This window comes from Terrapene carolina, unplaced genomic scaffold (genome assembly GCF_002925995.2).
Source record: "Terrapene carolina triunguis isolate 2854851 unplaced genomic scaffold, T_m_triunguis-2.0 Scaffold649, whole genome shotgun sequence".
Taxonomy (NCBI): domain Eukaryota; kingdom Metazoa; phylum Chordata; order Testudines; family Emydidae; genus Terrapene; species Terrapene triunguis.
The window spans coordinates 645,371-663,360 of record NW_020665000.1 but is presented as its reverse complement, the minus strand read 5'-3'; the positions used below and the strand labels follow the sequence as shown (position 1 = coordinate 663,360).

Here is a 17,990-nt window from a genome sequence, read left to right as displayed (position 1 = left end):
TATGCCCAAATAAATGTGTTAGTCTCTAAGGTGCCACAAGGACTCTTCGTTTTTTGTTTGTTTTTTGTTTTTTTTTAAACAGCCTCTGGTATTTCAAAACAGCCGTTATCTTTATATTAGGGGTTGTCTACACTGGCAATTTACAGTGCTGCAACTTTCTTGCTCAGGGGTGTGAAAAAACCCTGGTAGCTACGACCCTCGTGGAGGTGGGTTTTTTTAGAGACGCGTTAAAGCACTGCCAGTGTAGACTAGCCCTTAGCTTGAGTCCCATAGAGAGAAGATATTTCTATCTTCCTTTCTTGCAATAGAGTTTGTGGGAATGGAACTTGCTTTGGAATGGAACTCTTTACTTAGACTATACTCTCAGGGGAGTAGGATCAAACCCATTTTTCTGTTCCCATTGTCTTATTTCAAATACTTTTGGATTTAATTTTGCTATAAATCCTTCCACAGTTCCTTATCATCCTCCTTTGTTTTGACTACCAAATAATGTTGCCACCTTAATGACCCATCATCCAACTTACTACTACAATATTTTGAATAATTCTTAAATGGAGAAACCCTTCAAATTGATATTGACACATACTGAATGATCTTCCGGCCTCCCCAGGGCTGAGTGCACAGGAGTGAAAAGAAAAGTACAAAAATCTATTTTCTGCAGCACTTAACGCTTAACCCTGCTGCAGCTGAAATGCAGAGACCCAAATGTTTAGTAGCTATCGAGTTAAAATGCTGAAAGAGCCCATGTTCTACCACCAAGAGTTGAGATGTCTGTTACCCAGGAACAGATTGATGCTTTACGGCATGTGGTTTGGTCCTTACCATGGCTGGCTGACTGGCAGTGGAAGTAAAACTGTAGCGGAAACAGAATGAAAAAAAAAAAAAAAAAAAAAGAAGAGAGGGCTTTTGTCATATGTTAAGAAAATGTTTTTCTGTCAAACGATACACTGAATAAATTCCATTCTGCCTCTGTGTAAGGAAAAGTTGGAAGTGTTCTAAATAAACAACTTATTACAAACCTCAGATCAGTGCACACTACAAGGTTCTGCTACATAGATGCTGAATGGCGTGTGTATCTTGTGGCTGATATGGATAATAAATTACCTTATTGCAAGGATGGTGAGATTCCTTTTCCCTAAAAACACTAACATAAAAGAGTACAGAGTCACTGCAAATGCGGATGTATGTATAAGAGACATATAATGAATTCACTCTTACAGGGAAATTACTGTAATGTTCCGGCTGAGATTTTGTGAGCTCCACAAAGTTTTTGACAGCTGGTGGGACAAAAAATAAGTTTCGCTGCAGTTTCTGGGTAAAGATTCACAAAATATCTCTGTAGTTCTATAGATGCCCAAACCAGAATCCCGAACCCTACTGAGGATAAAAACCAAAAAACCTCTTCAACTGACAGTAAGGAAAGCCAAATGTTTCTGGTAATAAAGAAGTTCTGAAGTTAATAGTGGGATTATGTCATGGAAAAATTACATAGTGCAAAGATATTCTTCCTGCCACAATGCCCTCTTAAATATACAAAATACTGCTTTGCTCTTCTATAGTGTCTTTTTATCGGAGGCTCTCTAATGGCTAAAAAAGGGCAGTGGAGGGAGGAAACACAACCAGATCCAAGCAAGGGGCTGCAGAACAGAGACAGTGTTTTGCTTCTACATCTGCTTTATAAGTAACACAATTATTTAAATATAAGAAGAAGTCAGAAATCAAAGACAAAGGCTGTCACAGTCTAGCAAGGAAATAATGTGGAACAGTCTCAAGTGCTGCTGCATTTCTACTGCAGTACTCCTACAATGCTGCTATACTAATCTATTGATCTTTCCCTCTTCTACTTCAGGGTGCAGGAATAAGACTTGCTTGTTTTTTGCAATCTGGGCCACATTATTCCTGTTAAAATTTAATTTAAGCCAGTAGTGTTACACAAGAGACTAATTTGCCTATTATGTATATTTTCAACTCCTATAGTGATACACACAGGACATGTAACTACCAAAAAAAGGTGTGTTCTTAACTCAAGTTAAAATAGCAGTGAAGACATGGCAAATGGATTTTTAACTTGGGTTAGCAGCTCAAGTTAAAAGCAGAGTTGCATCTCTTCACTTCTATTTTAACTCAAATTAGCTAACCTCAGTCCAGAACACACCCTTTGTTTGCAATGAAGAATACCCTTTGATGAAGCTAACAGTAGCCAAAGCAACTGCTGGCTCACAATGGGTGCATGGAGTAATGATGATATTAAACAGTCGGTGAAAATCATCCTTATGCAGAACGTCAGCTCAAGGGTGAATCTCACACTTATAGCACTTTATCTGCTCAAAGCTCTGCAAAAGCATTTATTTAAAGTTAATTCACTGCCAACACCTTGATCAGTAAGAAGCTGACTTTGTGTTCTAGTTTCAAAGTGAAAATTCTCAAAGGTCAAAGTCTTGTGGAAGATGTATATGGGTTAAGATATTACTGTGGAACAAAGCTGGAATACAGTTAGGGCAAATTTTTCTTCTTCTCTGCAGCAATTAGTGGTGCTGCATAATATTTCCTGAGATGTCTGCAAGATGAAAAGGTAAGAGAGATCCTTTTTCCTCTTTGTATCTATGTGGGACAGCGAGATTCTGGGGAAAAGTTATAGACAGTATTAAAATTTGTACGATTTCATTATGCTGCAGCCTGCAGGTTTATTGGTCGTGAATTTGTGACCAGAATTCTTTTTTGCAGCATGGAAGGTAAAATCTTCTAGATCAGTCCTGCAAAAATTGTATCTAAATAAATTGGACAGATGTCTTTAAGTCTATTAGTACCCAGGTGCTTAGGAAATCTCTGCTTATTATAGTCTACCTTACCTTAGAGAAACCTATTTGCATAGCAAGGGAGTAAAATTTGTTCTGCTGGAAACAGAAGAGCTTTCAACTGTAAAAAGGCTTCAAAATATTGTTCCTATAAGAACAGCCATGCTGGGGCAGACCAATGGTCCATTTATGCCAGTATCCTGTCCTATCCAACAGTGGCTGGTGACAGGATCCTAATTACTATCGAGCAATCCATCCCTTGTTGACCATCCCAGGTTCTAGCAGTCGGGGTTTATGGACTCTTCTCCATTGCCTTCCTGCCCAAGAAGAAAGACTGCTGAAAGTACCTGAAGAGACAAAGGAACTGAGCTGAGGGAAAGACAAGGACTGAGTCCAGACTAAGACAGGAGTCTAGTCTGTAAAGAGAAATACCTGGAACTCTAAGCTACAGAAACTCTGCAACTTGCCTAAAACAACATTTAGGGTGAGAAATTATTTATTGAAACCAGTCCTTTTAAGATCTTTAGCTTAGTATGCGTGTTTTGTTTTATTTGCTTGGTAATCTGACAGTATTGTTTTGGGTGTACTTTCCAGAGGGTAGCTGCAGTTGAGTGCTGGTCAATTATCAAAAACATGTTGGTGTGGGGTTTTTTAAACTGCAGAGAGATTATGTGCTTAATAAATACTTTGCTCTGTTAGTGTTGCCCTATTGCAGAAATTTCCTTCTAGTAAACTATCATTCTGGGGCTGTGGGTCCATTTTAATCTATTCAAGGCACTGTAGACAAGCTGCATAATAATACAGGCTGTAGAAATTCAGTCAGTAACATGGGTCTGTCACAAATAAACAAAAGACACCCCAGTGATATCAAATTCTACTTTACATTGAAGCCCCACCTCAGCAAGGTATTTAAACTTGTGCCTAATTGTAAGCAGTCAGTATTTCCACTGAAGTTAATAGAACTCCCACGTATTAATTAGGCATGTGCGTAAGTATCTTAGTGACTCCAGAGCCCAGAAAGGACAGAAGATGGTAGCAGGACAGCTCTGAGGTGCCATGGATTAGCATGCTCTCCCTGCCACCTCTGGAGATTTGAGTCAAAATCCAATCTTGGATCAGAGGTGAAAATGAATCGAGCACGCCTTACCGAGAACCTGTGTGTGCACATCACAGCACCACTGCGCCACTTGTAAAAAAGGTTTCTCTGCTAAAGAGCAGTTCAGAGTGCCCATTAGGATGATGATCCATTAACAGAGCTGTGTGTTGGTGTAAGACTAGAATAGGAAATGGAGGCTGACTGTCAGGAGTTCAGAAATCAAACAGCCATTATGTGAAAAGTACTTGTTGCTAAAAGCTGTGGCGATTACCATCACAGGAAAACTGCAGATGAAGAGGCAAGCATGATGACACGTAGGGAAGGAGAGTTTAGACATCCCTTTTCCTCCACAACGCATCTATAGTTTTGCGTTTCCCTTTTCAATTGTAAGCTCTTTGGAACAGGGACTGTATCTCTGTCTGTAGAACACCCAAGTACATTTTGGATGTTACTGTTGAGATGTCAGAGGGTGGAGATGGATGGCAGGAGAGAGATCACTTGATCATTGCCTGTTAGATTCACTCCCTCTGGGGCACCTGGCATTGGCCACTGTTGGTAGACAGGATGCTGGGCTGGGTGGACCCTTGGTCTGACCCAATAAGGCCATTCTTAATATTTTAAAAAACATTTTTAAAGAACATATCTCCGCTTACATTTTATTGTTTGTATAATGAAGGCACTGGAATGCTAAAACAATCCAACTATCAGGACAGAAGAATTAGATGCTCATCTTATGAATTAGAGGTCGTTTTAATTACATCTGGTATATGCTCATTATCTTTCCAGTACACTTGAACAGCATTATGTGAGCCTATCTGCACTTTACACAGATGTGAGCACATCAGGGTGCTGTTGTATTTTATTCAGTAGACTAGTGTGAGTTTGCTCTTTCCTTTTTTTTTTTAACAACTATAATAATGAGAAAATGGTAAATACATCTGGGGCAAAGGAATTTAATGAGGTTTTACAAGGACTGTTAATCAACTTGCAGAGGTAAAACATCTTTATTTGCCCAGTGACTGAAAGTTCTTGTCTGTCTGAATAAAAACACTCTTTCACAGCCGCCCGCTTAGGCATCTCAGCATATGTTATGGCTATTCACTTGCATTTTCTGAACAACAGCTAGGTCAGGCCATTCTGATTCATGCATATCCATAGTAGTAGCACATACCAAATTAGAGACAGATTGCTGAGAATTTAAAATAGATGCATTTGAACAATAATTGGTTATAATTATATTTTTATAACATGGGTCATTTTCATAAAAAAAAGTAGCCAACATGGTTATTAAACAAAACTCTACAATCAGTGTCAAGAGGACCAGCATGGACCAATGCAGCATGCATGGAATTAAGTCAGGCACTGATGAATTCTAATCCACTGACTCACACTGTGGCCTGGGGCAAGCCACCACACCTCGGTTCCCCAACCATTAAATGGGGACAGCAATATGTGGATACCTCTCCTAACAGGAAGGCTGTGAAGAAAAATTAGTAAGTGTTTTTGTGAAGTGCTTTGAAGATGTAAAGCACTGTATAAATGCCAAGTATTATTTGTCAGCCTCTCTCTCTCTCACTAAGTAATAACTTATTCCATAACTAGTCCCAATAGACTTACTCCTGGAATAACGTTCTGCTTATTATAAGAGTGACACAATCGGGCTCTTATTAACTAGGGCCTCGGACTCCTACATCACTGAGGGACAGAGTCACAAAGGTACTCAGGTGCTGGGATGGGGAGCGTTGCAATGCCAACCTTTTAGGGGCCTAGGAAGTCACAGGAGAACGCTGATTCACAAAGCCTGAGTTAGGTGCCTAGGCTCCCTATACAATGAAGGGGGAGAGAGAAGCACCTTAGCCTGCAATTCACAAAAGCCAACACACTACACCGGGAGCTGCCTAAAGCCAGTTAATGGGGAATGCCGACAACTGGGTGTGTCCCACATCCCACCCCATCATGGAGATAGGCACCTAAATCCAGGGTGCAAAGAGGCTCCTACATCTGCTAACAACTCATGGATGGGAACTGCTCTCCTGGAGGCAGGCGGCTTAGGCATCTAAGCCACATCTTGTGAGAAGAGTGAGGTGCCTGCCCTACTCTATGCAACATAGCCGGAGGAAGAGGAGGCAGTCCCACTGCCCACCTTGTAAACTTTAGCTCGGTGATTGGAGCACTCCCCTGGGATGTGGGAGACTCAGAGTGAATTCCCTCTATGCCTGAGGTGAAGAGAGGATTGAACCGGGTCTCCCATCTCCCAGGAGAGTGCTCTGACCACTGAGCGACAGGATATTTGGAGGTAGCACTCCTTCTCTCTCCCCTGTGGAACTGTACCAGTTTGGTGCACGGGGGGCAGGACCTGGGGTCCTCCCTCCCTGGTGGGTGCCCTAACCAGCAGTCTACAGAGTAATTTTCAGTCTCTCTCTCTCTCGCTCTGGCCCAATGACTAAGTAACCACAGTGCAACAACTTCAAATACTTAAAGAGCAGTGGGGTGGGAGGAGACAGAGAGAATGAGTCAGATTTTGAATGGCACTGTCCTGAATATGCCGATGGGATTGGGCTGCACACGTGAGTGGAACCGACTAACGCCTATCTCCCCCCTCAGTTCATGAACCGCTCTGGGGCTTAGGCGGGCAATAGGAGGCAGCAGTACAGAGGCTCAGTGGCAGAAACTTACGCCCCTGGGAAACTTTTACCCCGCAGTTAGGTACTGAGTTAGTTTAGGAGCCTACAGGATTAGGCAGGAGTTTTGTGAAGCACCATGTAGCCTAAAACTTAGCTAGGCAACTAAATCTGCGATTTAGGTACCTAAGTACCTTAGTGAGTACGAGGCCTTAGGTGGTTTTTAAAATGTTACCCTCGCCCTATAAAATAGCATCCACTGACTCTGGAAGAAAGCACCGTATTATCGAAAAAGCTCTTTAAAGAACGCAGAGGTTTTAAACACTTTCCAGTCTCCACAGCCGTAACTGACTGGGTCAAGAACGTCTACTCAGAAACTAAACAGGAGGATTACCTAAAAACCTGTGAGAGTTTGAGGGGATTGGTCACTCATCGTTGATCTCAGAGTAACGAATCTAATCTACCTGCCTAAAATAGCATGGCAGGGTTCATCGCAGTGAAGTTATAAAGCCAGCTGCTGTGGAAATGCCTGAACACAGCTCATACCCTTTAGGGCTGGAACATCCTACTCTCTGATAAGTCCTAAAGCAGTGAGTAGGAATTATACTCAGGGATAAAACAAGGTTATTCACCAAGATTCTTCACATCTGTCACCCTTATTTCAGTGCTTTTACACAGGGCCTGATTTGCAGAAGTACCGAGCACCATGAGTCCAGCTGAAGACAGCAGGAATTGCAGGGGGGCTCAGAAGCCTCTGAAAATCAGGCCCTCAGTCACTTAAGATCAGTAAATTTAGGAGTGTTTGAGAGAGCGGATTGAGCATGAACCTCCATTTGAAAAGGTTTAGGGGTCCGCAAATGAAAGACTGCTCTAAATCAAGATTGCATGCCTTTTGGGAAGAGATGTGTTAACCAAACACATGCTATTGGGCTTAATACAGGGGTAACTGAGTGAAATTCTCTGGCCTGGTACATATGGGAGGCCAGATTAGATGATCTAACCCAAAGTGGGTCGCCACCCTGTTTAAATGGGGTCGCCAGGGCTGGCATTAGACTTGCTGGGGCTGATGCCCGAGTCCCACTACTCGGGGCCGAAGCCAGAGGGTTAGTCAGTCAGGTTACAGGCCCCCTGCCTGGGGCTGAAGCCCTTGGGCCTTGGCCACTCCACCCAGGGCAGTAAGGCTTAGGTTTTGGCTCCCCCAACCGGGGCTTGGGAGGGCTCAGGCTTTGGTTCTCCCTCCTGGGGTTATGTAGTAATTTTTGCTGTTAGAAGGGGGTTGCCGTGCAATGAAGTTTGAGAACCCCCGATCTAACAGTACATTCAGGCCTTTAAAATAAAAATAAATGGAGATATACTCATCTCATAAAACTGGAAGGGACCTTGAAAGGTCATCAAGTCCAGCCCCCTGCCTTCACTAGCAGGACCAAGTACTGATTTTGCCCCAGATCCCTAAGTGGCCTCTTCACGGATTGAACTCATAACCCTGGGTTTAGCAGGCCAATGTTCAAACCACTGAGCTATCCCTCCCCCCTTAAACTCTATTAATTTAGGACTTAAGTGAAGCCTGGATTTCACCTCAGGTTTCTAACTATAGATTTTTGTTGATGCTCTTAATTTTCTTTTCTCTTTTTTTAAATCAACTGCTGGGATTTTTAAGAGCTTGGATAGCACCACACTGCCAAAGAAGAAGGGGCCAACGCCAGAAAAAAATTGGCAGTCACAGTAAAGTGGCACAGAACATGCTACTTGTGTCATGGGAAAGAATGGCAGCCCATAGCCATGCTGTGTAAACTGCTTGGCTGAATATGCTGCAGTTCTTGAAGTACCAATGGAGTTTTCCTTGCAACTGCATCAGCTGCTCTTAAGGCTCTTGTATTTAAAAATGGGTGCCTTTGTGCCATGATGTAACAAGCTCAAATTGACAGCTCAAAGCCTTGTTTAGGAGAATCCATTATTGAATAGGAAACTTATGAGTGTTTTAAAAAAATATATTCGAAGCAGAAACCTCAACAGCTCGCTGAAGAGTCCTGCAAATGCATTTAAGTGCAACCCACAGACCCAGCCATGCTAAAATGCAGATTATAATCTACACATAAAAATGCAGATTCTTGTTACATTTATTTGATTAAGGTACAGAACTGGGATTCACAAGATCCAGGTTCAACTCCCAACTCCAGTTTTGGCTCATTTTAAGGAGCACTCTGGAGTACAATGGTGACATTGACATGCGCAACTACATTACCCCCACTTTAGCTGCTAGAACTTTTACCCTGAGACGTTACATTGCATGCTCCTGCACTTTAAAGTCACACAAAGGGAACTCAGCAGGAAAGAGAGAAAATTATAAAGCAGTCTTTAGAAGAAAGATTTGACTTAAGGGCTACACATAGTTTTGATAGAGCCAATTCACTGTTTTTCTTCCTTGCTTTTTTCTTCCTTTTATTTACTTGAAGTGCAACTTGAAGTTCTTAATCCCTAGACAATGGGAAGTTATAAAAGACATGCAGTGAGAATGTGGATGTGATAAACTACTGGTTTAGGAACAAAAAGGCTGATGTGAAGGCAGCTTGTGACTATAATGTAAAGTCCTTTATTGTGTTACCACCACACATTTCCATGCTGCAAGATAATCAGAGCTGACTTAAAGGTGTAGAAATAATGCAGCAACAACAATTTGTGAGCAGCAAAAAATGCCTTCCATGGTGACTTTCCCCTCATTTAAGTAAAAGTGTACAGAATTCTCAGGTTTACACTAAATAATACAGAACACTTCATTAGAAGAAAGTGCCCTGCAAGATACAAAACTAAAGGTAATGACATACAAAGCTGCTTGGCTGTGCAGTCAGATTGACTTCTAAGCAATGCATAAAGAAATTAACCAAGGCACCTCATGTTTTGAGCCTTGCTCATTCAGGGTTTGCACCCCCACAGCACTAGTTTTTGCATAAATTTATATGCAAAATGTAGTGCTTTCTAAGTCACAATAAATCCATGCTTTCCAAACAGGATTTCTAGCTGCCCAATGAGACACACTCTCACAATAGTTTCCTAAGGGGTGATAAATGGAGAGATAATGAGGAGGAGCCATACGCCCAACAGGATCTACGATACGGAAGGTAGGGTGAACTGGACTTTAAAAAGTGAAGTTACAGCTATCCACGCATTCAAAACTTGAAATATTTTCCAAGAAGTGGGATGCCTGTTTTGAGGATTCCCCTCCACAAAAATGCCTGAGGCCATTGCTCAGTGTACTCAGCAAAGGCTGGAAACAGCTGAAAGTGGGCAACTGAAAGGGCAGAAAATGAACCTGATACAGGACTCAAAACAAGTTAGGCAGCACTCCCCTGCCTGCTCCAAGAATCCTCTGTGGGATGTACAGTAGAACCCCTATTTTACAAACTAACCAGGGACTGAGGAGCTCAAAGTTGAATATGTCAAAATTACAGTAGGTATAGTGCATAAATTCAAGCATGGTGCATGCATCACTTTCTACTTATCCTTCAAACCACTGCAAAAAGTAACTTACAATTCACTGAAGGCATTGAAATGTGAAGGGATGTCGACTTGTTCTTCATTGGTATCCCTTTTGTTATGTTTTTCCCCCTCTGGGAAAAATGGTTCATAAAATTAGTTGTTCAGAAGGTTGTTGCTTGTAAAAAAAATCAAGGTTCTATTATGCCATCATGTGACTTATGCAATTAGCACTCTGGCATCACAATTCCCAAAGATGTCAATGGAGTTGCATCAAGGACAAAACTGGCCCTCCCTACTTCAAGGCTGGATACAGAACCCTACTTAGTGGCATCTACTGGAAGCACAAGTATCTGGATTAGACATGGTCAAAATGTTTCTGTTGAAACAGTTTTTTTTGGACAGAAAATTGGGGTTTCAGAGAAGTAAAACTGTTTGTGAAAAGTGTCTGCTTTTTGTTGAAAGCCTAAACGTTTTTGGTTTTTCAAGAAAAAAATTAAATTTTCCTGTAGAAACACTCCCTCTTTCCCCCATTTGCTGATTAGCTCTAATATGCATGTTCTTTTGGTAGAAAATTGTAGAATTGCATGCTAGATGGTTTGTTAGTATGGAAAGCGTGGACAAAAACAAACCTCCCACATCTCGGAATTCAAAAGTTTTAAACCAGTACTTTAAACTGTAACCTCAAAAAACTAACTAGTATTAAACACAGAATTACTATGCAAGGCATTGCAGGTTCTTGGGACATGGCATAAGCTGCACAGAGCACTTCTGGTGGATACAGATATTTAGTTGAAATGCCCAGTGGAGGAGTTCTGATTAAGCTTCAGTCTTTGGGCAATTGAATAGAAGAGAATGCATGCAGCATGGCCACACAATTATACTGAACAAACTCCAAAAGATAATTGGTTTGTGAAGCATTGGAATTTGAACTGTGAAGTCTAAAACTATGTAATGAGACATCATCAATTCTGATAAATTAAAATGGTAAACAAAAAATAAAGCTGTTTTTACATATTGTCTCTTCTCTCTAAGAAGAACAATAGACTTTAAAAGAAGCCATGCAGTGCAGGTTCCTACAAGGAGTAGAAGTCTGCATGACAGGTATCACCAGGGACCTGTGTTTAAATAAAAGCTATTTTCAAAGTAGATATTTTCAAGCAGAACTTCACTGTGGACTCTTGAAACACTACATATTTTATTTAAATATTAAAAACAACTTCATCTGATTGTTAATTAACAAAGCTGAATGGAAAATAGTTTGCAATGGGGCTTCTTCAAACACAGGCTATGTCACAAATTATATGATATTTCTAACCAAGAGGAACCACTAGGAAAGCTCAGAAATGCTACTTAAAATTTAATTGCTATTTTACTTGGCTGTCAGCAACGTGGGGTAGGAGTGAGTACTTCTTTTCTGTTGTAAAGTGTTTAACATTTTGGGGTGTTCAAATAATAATACACAACATCATTATTAGTAGGGTGACCAGATAGCAAGTGTAAAAAAAAATCAGGATGGGGGGGAGGGGTAATAGGTGCCTATATAAGAAAAAGCCCCCAAAATCGGGACTGTCCCTATAAAATTGGGACATCTGGTCACCCTAATTATTAGCCAGACAGTGATCCAAACTAAGTCCCCTTTCATAGAATATCAGGGTTGGAAGGGACCTCAGTGAGGTCATCTAGTCCAACCCCCTGCTCAAAGCAGGACCAATCCCCAGACAGATTTTTACCCCAGTTCCCTAAATGGCCCCCTCAAGGATTGAACTCTCAACCCTGGGTTTAGCAGGCCAATGCTCAAACCACTGAGCTATCCCTCCTCCCTTTGTTCCATTCTAACAATGCAAGGAGAGCTGAATGTTCCCCCTGGCATGAAGGTGTGTGGTGGTAGGGATCTCTGGCTGCTGTAAAGCCAGATAAGCCGGCTGTACACCCATGTCTCCCCAGTCCACCAGGGTATGAGGCATGGGCAGGTGAGGACATAGCCAGAATAAGCAGTTCCCCAGTGATCCCCAGCCACAGTAAGGGAGTGATATAACTGACAGGTCTCGAAATGTAGTTGTAAATGGGAAACGGTCATCAAGAGGGCATGTTTCCATTGAGGTCCTGTAGGGATCAGTTATTAGCCCTCTGCTATTTAACAGTTTTATCAATGACCTGGAAGAAAACATAAAATCATCACTGAAAGTTTTCAGATGACACAAAAATTGGGGATTGAGAAATAATGAAGAGGACAGGTCACTGAATCAGAGTGATCTGGATTGCTTGGGCCCAAGCAAACAATATGTGTTTTAAGTCAGCTAAATGTAAATGTATACATCTAGGAACAAAGAATGCATACAAAGGCCTTGCTTACAGAATGGGAGACTATCCTGGGAATCAGTGACTCTGAAAAATATTTGGGGGTTGTGATGGATAATCAGCTGACCATGAGCTCCCAATGTGACACTGTGGCCAAAAGAGCTAATGCAAACCTGGGATACATAAACAGGGGGGATTTTGAGTAGGAGTAGAGAAGTTATTTTACCTCTGTATTTGGCAATGGTGTGACCACTGCTGGAATACTGTGTCCAGTTCTGGTGCCCATTATTCAAGAAGGATGTTGATAAATCAGCAAGACCAGATTATATTCACCCAAGAGTTCTGAATTCAAATATGAAACTGCAGAACTACTAACTATGGTATGTAACCTTGAAGCTGAAAAGAGAGAAGGAAGGAAAAAGAAAACTTTCTCCCAGCAGGCAGCTGGCCCACCAGGAAACGTCTGTACCTAGTGCAGGCGGATCTGTGGTTCCAAGATCAGACGCCTGTGTCATCTCAGGATCCATATGTAAATCCGTGGTAGAGATCATCCTTGAATTGAGGGATCGCCAATGACGCTGATGCTTTGTGACCTATCGCTTAAAACAGCCTCTGTACCAGATGACTGGCGGATAGCTAATGTAACACCAATTTTTTAAAAAGGCTCCACAGGCAATACTGGCAACTAGAGGTTGGTAAGCCTAACTTCAGTACTATGCAAATTGGTTGAAACTATAGTAAAGAATTATCAGACGCATAGAGGAGCACAACATGCTGGGGAAGAGTCAACACTGCTTTTGTAAAGGCAAATCGTGCCTCATCAAGCTATTGGAATTCTTTCTGGGAGTCAACAAGCATGTAGACAAGGGTGATCCAGTGGATATAGTGTACTTGGACTTTCAGAAAGCCTTCGACAAGGTCCCTCACCAAAGGCTCTTCAGCAAAGCAAGCAGCCATGGGATAAGAGGGAAGGTCCTCTCATAGATCAGTAACTGGTTAAACAACAGGAAACAAAGGGTAAGAATAAATGGTCGGTTTTCAGAATGGAGAGAGATAAATAGTGTGTTCCCCCAAGTTCTGTACTGGGACCTGTTCTGTTCAACATATTCACAAATGACCTGGAAAAGTAGGTGAACAGTGAAGTGGCAAAATTTGCAGATGATATAAAATTACTCAAAAGAGTTAAGTTCAAAGCTGACCACGAAGAGTTACTAAACTGAGTGAGACTGAGCAACAAAATGGCAGATGAAATTCAATATTGATAAGTGCAAAGTAATGCACATTGGAAAACATAATCCCAACTATATATACAAAATGATGGGGTCTAAATTAACTGTGACCACTCAGGAAAGTCATTGCGGATAATTCTCTGAAAACATCTGCTCATTAGGAAAGAGATAAAATATAATAATGCCACTAAATAAATAAATGGTATTCCCACACTTGGAGTACTGCATGAAGTTCTGGTCAACCCATCTCAAAAAAGATGTATTAGAATAGGAAAAGGTACAGAGAGAGGCAACAAAAATGATTAGGAGTAGGGGCTTCCACGGATGCTGGAACAATGTGTACAGTGGGGGTGCTGAGAGCCATTGAACAAATCTGTAAACCTGTATGTAATGGAAACTACTTCAAGCCAGAAGGTGCGGCAGCACCCCAGCACCCTTAGTTCCAGCACCTATGTGAGATTCCATACAAGGAGAGAGTAAAAAGACTAGGACTGCTCAGCTTAGAAAAGATGACTAAGTGGGGACATGATAGAGTGTGGAGAATCTTGAAGTGCGTGGAGAAAGTGAACACCACAAGTGAACATAATGCAAGAACATAACGCAAGAACCAAAGATCAACAAATTAAATTAATATGCAGCAGGTATAAAACAAACATAAGGAAGTATTTCTTCACACAACACACGGTAAACCTGTGGAACTCATTGCCAGGGGATGTTGTGAAGGCCAAAAGTATAATGGGATTCATAAAAGAATTAGCTACATTCATGGAGGATAGGTCCATCTATGGCTATTAGTCAAGATGGTCAGGGAATGCAGTCTCATGCTCTGATGTCCCTAAACCTCTGACTGCCAGAAGCTGGGAATGGACAACTGGGGATGGATCAGACACTAATTGCCTTGCTCTTTTCAGTCCCTCTGAAGCATCTGGCACTGGCTACTGTTGGAAAACAGGATATTAAGCTAGAAGAATCATTAGTCTGACCCAGTATGGCCATTCTTATGGTCTTATAAATTGGAGATGGTTCAGAGAAGAATCATGAGAATGATTAAAGCATTAGAAAACATGTCTTATAGTGATACACTCCAGGAGCTCAATCTATTTAGCATAACAAAGAGATGGTTAAGGGGTGACGATTACAGTTTACAAGTATCCAAATGGGGAACAAATATTTAATAACAAGCTCTTAGGTCTAGCAGAGAAAGGTATAATATAACCCAGTGGCTGGAAGCTGAAGCTAGACAAATTCAGAGTGGAAATAAGGCATACATTTTTGACTATGAGATAATAAATTACTGGAACAATTTACCAAGGGTTGTGGTGGATTCTCCATCACTCTCAATTTCTAAATCAAGATTGGATGTTTTTCTAAAAGATCTGCTCTAGGAATTATTTTGAGGAAGTTCTATGACCGGTGTTATATAGAAGGTCAGATTAGATTATCATAATGGTCCCTTCTGGCCTTGGTAACTATGAATTATACACCAGTGTACTTCACAGACATTTTGAAGCTGCTCTAAATTATGGTGAGGCCAGCAGATACCTGGCTTGAGGAGCAAAGAGCTGCAAATTAATAAAACACACAGCTAAAAATGGATGCAAACTAAGAACAGAACTTTAATTATCAGTTCTTTTAGCTTATATTCCTCAAAGATCTGGTTTCTACTGGGAAAAATATACAAGTGATCCCAGCTTGTTCTTTCAGCCACGCCTTCTCAGCTGTTATCCTCAGCTGAGCGATCCAAATAGAAACACCCAAGTAGATGACTCTTCAGTATTCTTTCCCTAGGTGACTGACTGAGCTACTGCTGTAACCAACTTCTACTCTCAGGAACTCAGTTTACAGCAAGTCTGGCTTCAAATGGTGATTTTTTAAATGAACGGAGTTGCCTCATAGCTGTTAATAGTGGATACAGAATAGCAGCAGCTGTTTGTAAATTGGAAAAATATTACTTGAACATAGCAGATGGATGCAAATATGCAAGATACATATGGATCATTTAGTGTCTGCAAGCATATATAATGGAGTATGCGTTCACAGCCTCTGCTTCATGCACGCATGAAATTCACCCTGTGCAGAAGGCCTATCCACTTCTTAAGACCTCAAAATACAGCATAACCAAAACTAAAGTGCTGTGTTGGTCCTGCTAACTCTGGCAGGCAACGTGAAGTCTGATCAGAGGCAAACACCATGTCTTGCCGGATACAAATGGTGAACACAAGTTTCTTCTCATGACTGTTTTAATTTCTTAGAAGTACTCAACCCAGCATTATTGATGGCTTGGGTGCATCTGATGTCATTCTCCTCCAGTTCCATTACCTGATTTCACACTCCTGGTCTAATATGAGGAAAGACCCTTGTCAGAGCCAGCATCTCCCTGATGACCCCATCAATGTAACTACAAATCAAAAACTCTCAAGCTGTGGTCTATGGATCACCTGTAGACTGCATGCCCACCAGAGCACACAGAGTACCATGGGTGTCTGGGGAAAGAAAGCAGTACATGAGAAATATCTTACAAAGTGAGCTGTAGAATGAAAACATTTGTGTTCTACTAATATTTAGAGATGTAAGGTTATATCGGATGTATTGTACTCAAAAATCTATATGCTGCCTGCTAGACCCCACCATAACCTCGAATAACAATAGACGAGGAGTCTCAAAAAGGCATGGCTCAAACATCAGGTTCCCTGGAGTCACAGGTTCAAATCCCCCAACGGTGTTGACTTTACCCTTCATTCTTTTAAAGCTGACAAATGATGTTGCAAGCAGTCAGATGAGGACAAATCTTTTGTAGGAGAATCTAAAAACCACAGCCCTGTTTGTGTGTTACAAACATAAAAGATCGTATGGGGCACGTTTGTTTTTTTTAAGCAAGAGCAGAGTTTTGCCCAAGTCTTGTCCAGAATTTACCCTCCCCATCACTATTCTATGGACTGTGTATTAATTGGTTGCCACCCAGTGCCCCAGAGGTATTTACTGGTGCTGTATATAGCTAATAAAGCACTTTGGGAACCAGTGAGTTGAAAGGTATTATATAAATGTGAGATGTTATTCCAGAAGATGTACAAGTGTTTGGTTTGAGAACTATGAAGCAGAAAAATATGGACAGACAATAGCCTCTTAATAATATAAACACTTGTTTCACATTATTAAATTATCATGACATATAGCTGTACTGCAGTAATACCTAAAGCTTCCAATCCCATTGTTCTGGTCGCTGCACAAACATGTAATAAAAAGACAGTTCCTGCTCCACACAGAGAAATTATTTCATGCAATTACTTTCTGTTCCTTGGAGAACTACTGAATATGTGCGTATACACGCTGCATGAATGGTGGGGACAGAATACTCCCTAGTACCTTCTTTAATTCCTTTGCACGCTTTACAGCAACAATGAATTTGGTTTTTCTTTAACGATTGGTTATCACAGCAATCAGGAGGTTTCACCCATTTCCAGATATCGCTCGTACTGTCTTTTGTTTGTATGCAAAATTTAAGTTTGTTTTACTGTGAAGACATGTAATGCCCACCTCATTACCGAAAAGAAGAGGAAAACAGCATGAGCTACTGATCGCAATGCAGCAAACAGAATCTGAAACAGCATGAATGGCACTGATGCAGTGGGCTTCAAATGAGCTGCTGCTGTCAAAAAAAAAAAAAAAGGAAAAAAAGAAAAGAAAGTACTCTAATGGAAGAGCCCTCTTCAGTCCCATTCGCTTGTTATGAAGTTAAATTGCTTTAGTGCTTTCGTTACTGACACTTCATTTTGTTGTCTGTCTGTCTGTATTAGGTTGCATTAACTTTATTCTTCCATCCAACACCGACATTGCTCATGCAGTTTTCCTTGCTGCAGAAGGAACAGGCACGGGGTCTGAAGTCCTGGAGGGTTTTTCTTTTGAGCTCACAGATTGCATTACACATATTTCTTACACGGTTTTCTTTCCTAGTTCGGTAGAACCTGCTACCAGCACAGGTTAGTAAAGAGGTGAGAAATCAGATTTCATTCCCTCTGTCTCATCCACAGCCTGTTGGTTTGCTCGGAAGATCACATGAGTGCCAAGTAACTGTCAGCTTCAATAAATGCTCAGCTACACCCCACACAAACCACAGTAGCTTTCTGGGGTGTTGCAGTGCATAAAATTGACCAGCTATCTTAAGAGTCTATGAAGACTGTAGGAATGAATCAGCAGTTTGATTATTCATCTGCATTGTCATGAGCACATAAAAGTGAAGTGCCTAATGATTTACCTCTTCTGCAACTCCTAAATGGCAGCTGAGTCTGATTGAAAAAATGTTCCCAGTTCATAAGAAAATAAGAATGGCCATACTGGATTAGATCAATGGTCCATCTAGCCCAGTATCCTGTCATCCGACAGTGGCTGATGCCAGCTGCTTCAGAGAGAATGAACAGAACAGGGCAATTATCGAATGACCCATCCCTGTCGTTCAGTTTCTTTCATGGAAGTGGATTAA

At 41.3% G+C, this 17,990-nt stretch overlaps 1 protein-coding gene across 3 annotated transcripts in view; it reads right to left on the bottom strand.

The window, feature by feature from the left end:
• LOC112107452 (leucine-rich repeat and fibronectin type III domain-containing protein 1-like protein) overlaps nt 1-17,990 on the bottom strand; it is a 204,699-nt gene that overhangs the window by 138,888 nt on the left and 47,821 nt on the right. Inside the window, exon 2 of one of the 3 annotated variants that reach the window (XM_029913461.1) lies at nt 8,923-8,987. The exons of the other annotated variants lie outside the window; for them this stretch is intronic. The gene's annotated coding sequence lies outside the window, so the exon portion shown is untranslated. The remainder of the gene's footprint in view (nt 1-8,922; nt 8,988-17,990) is intronic. 3 annotated transcript variants of the gene reach the window in all.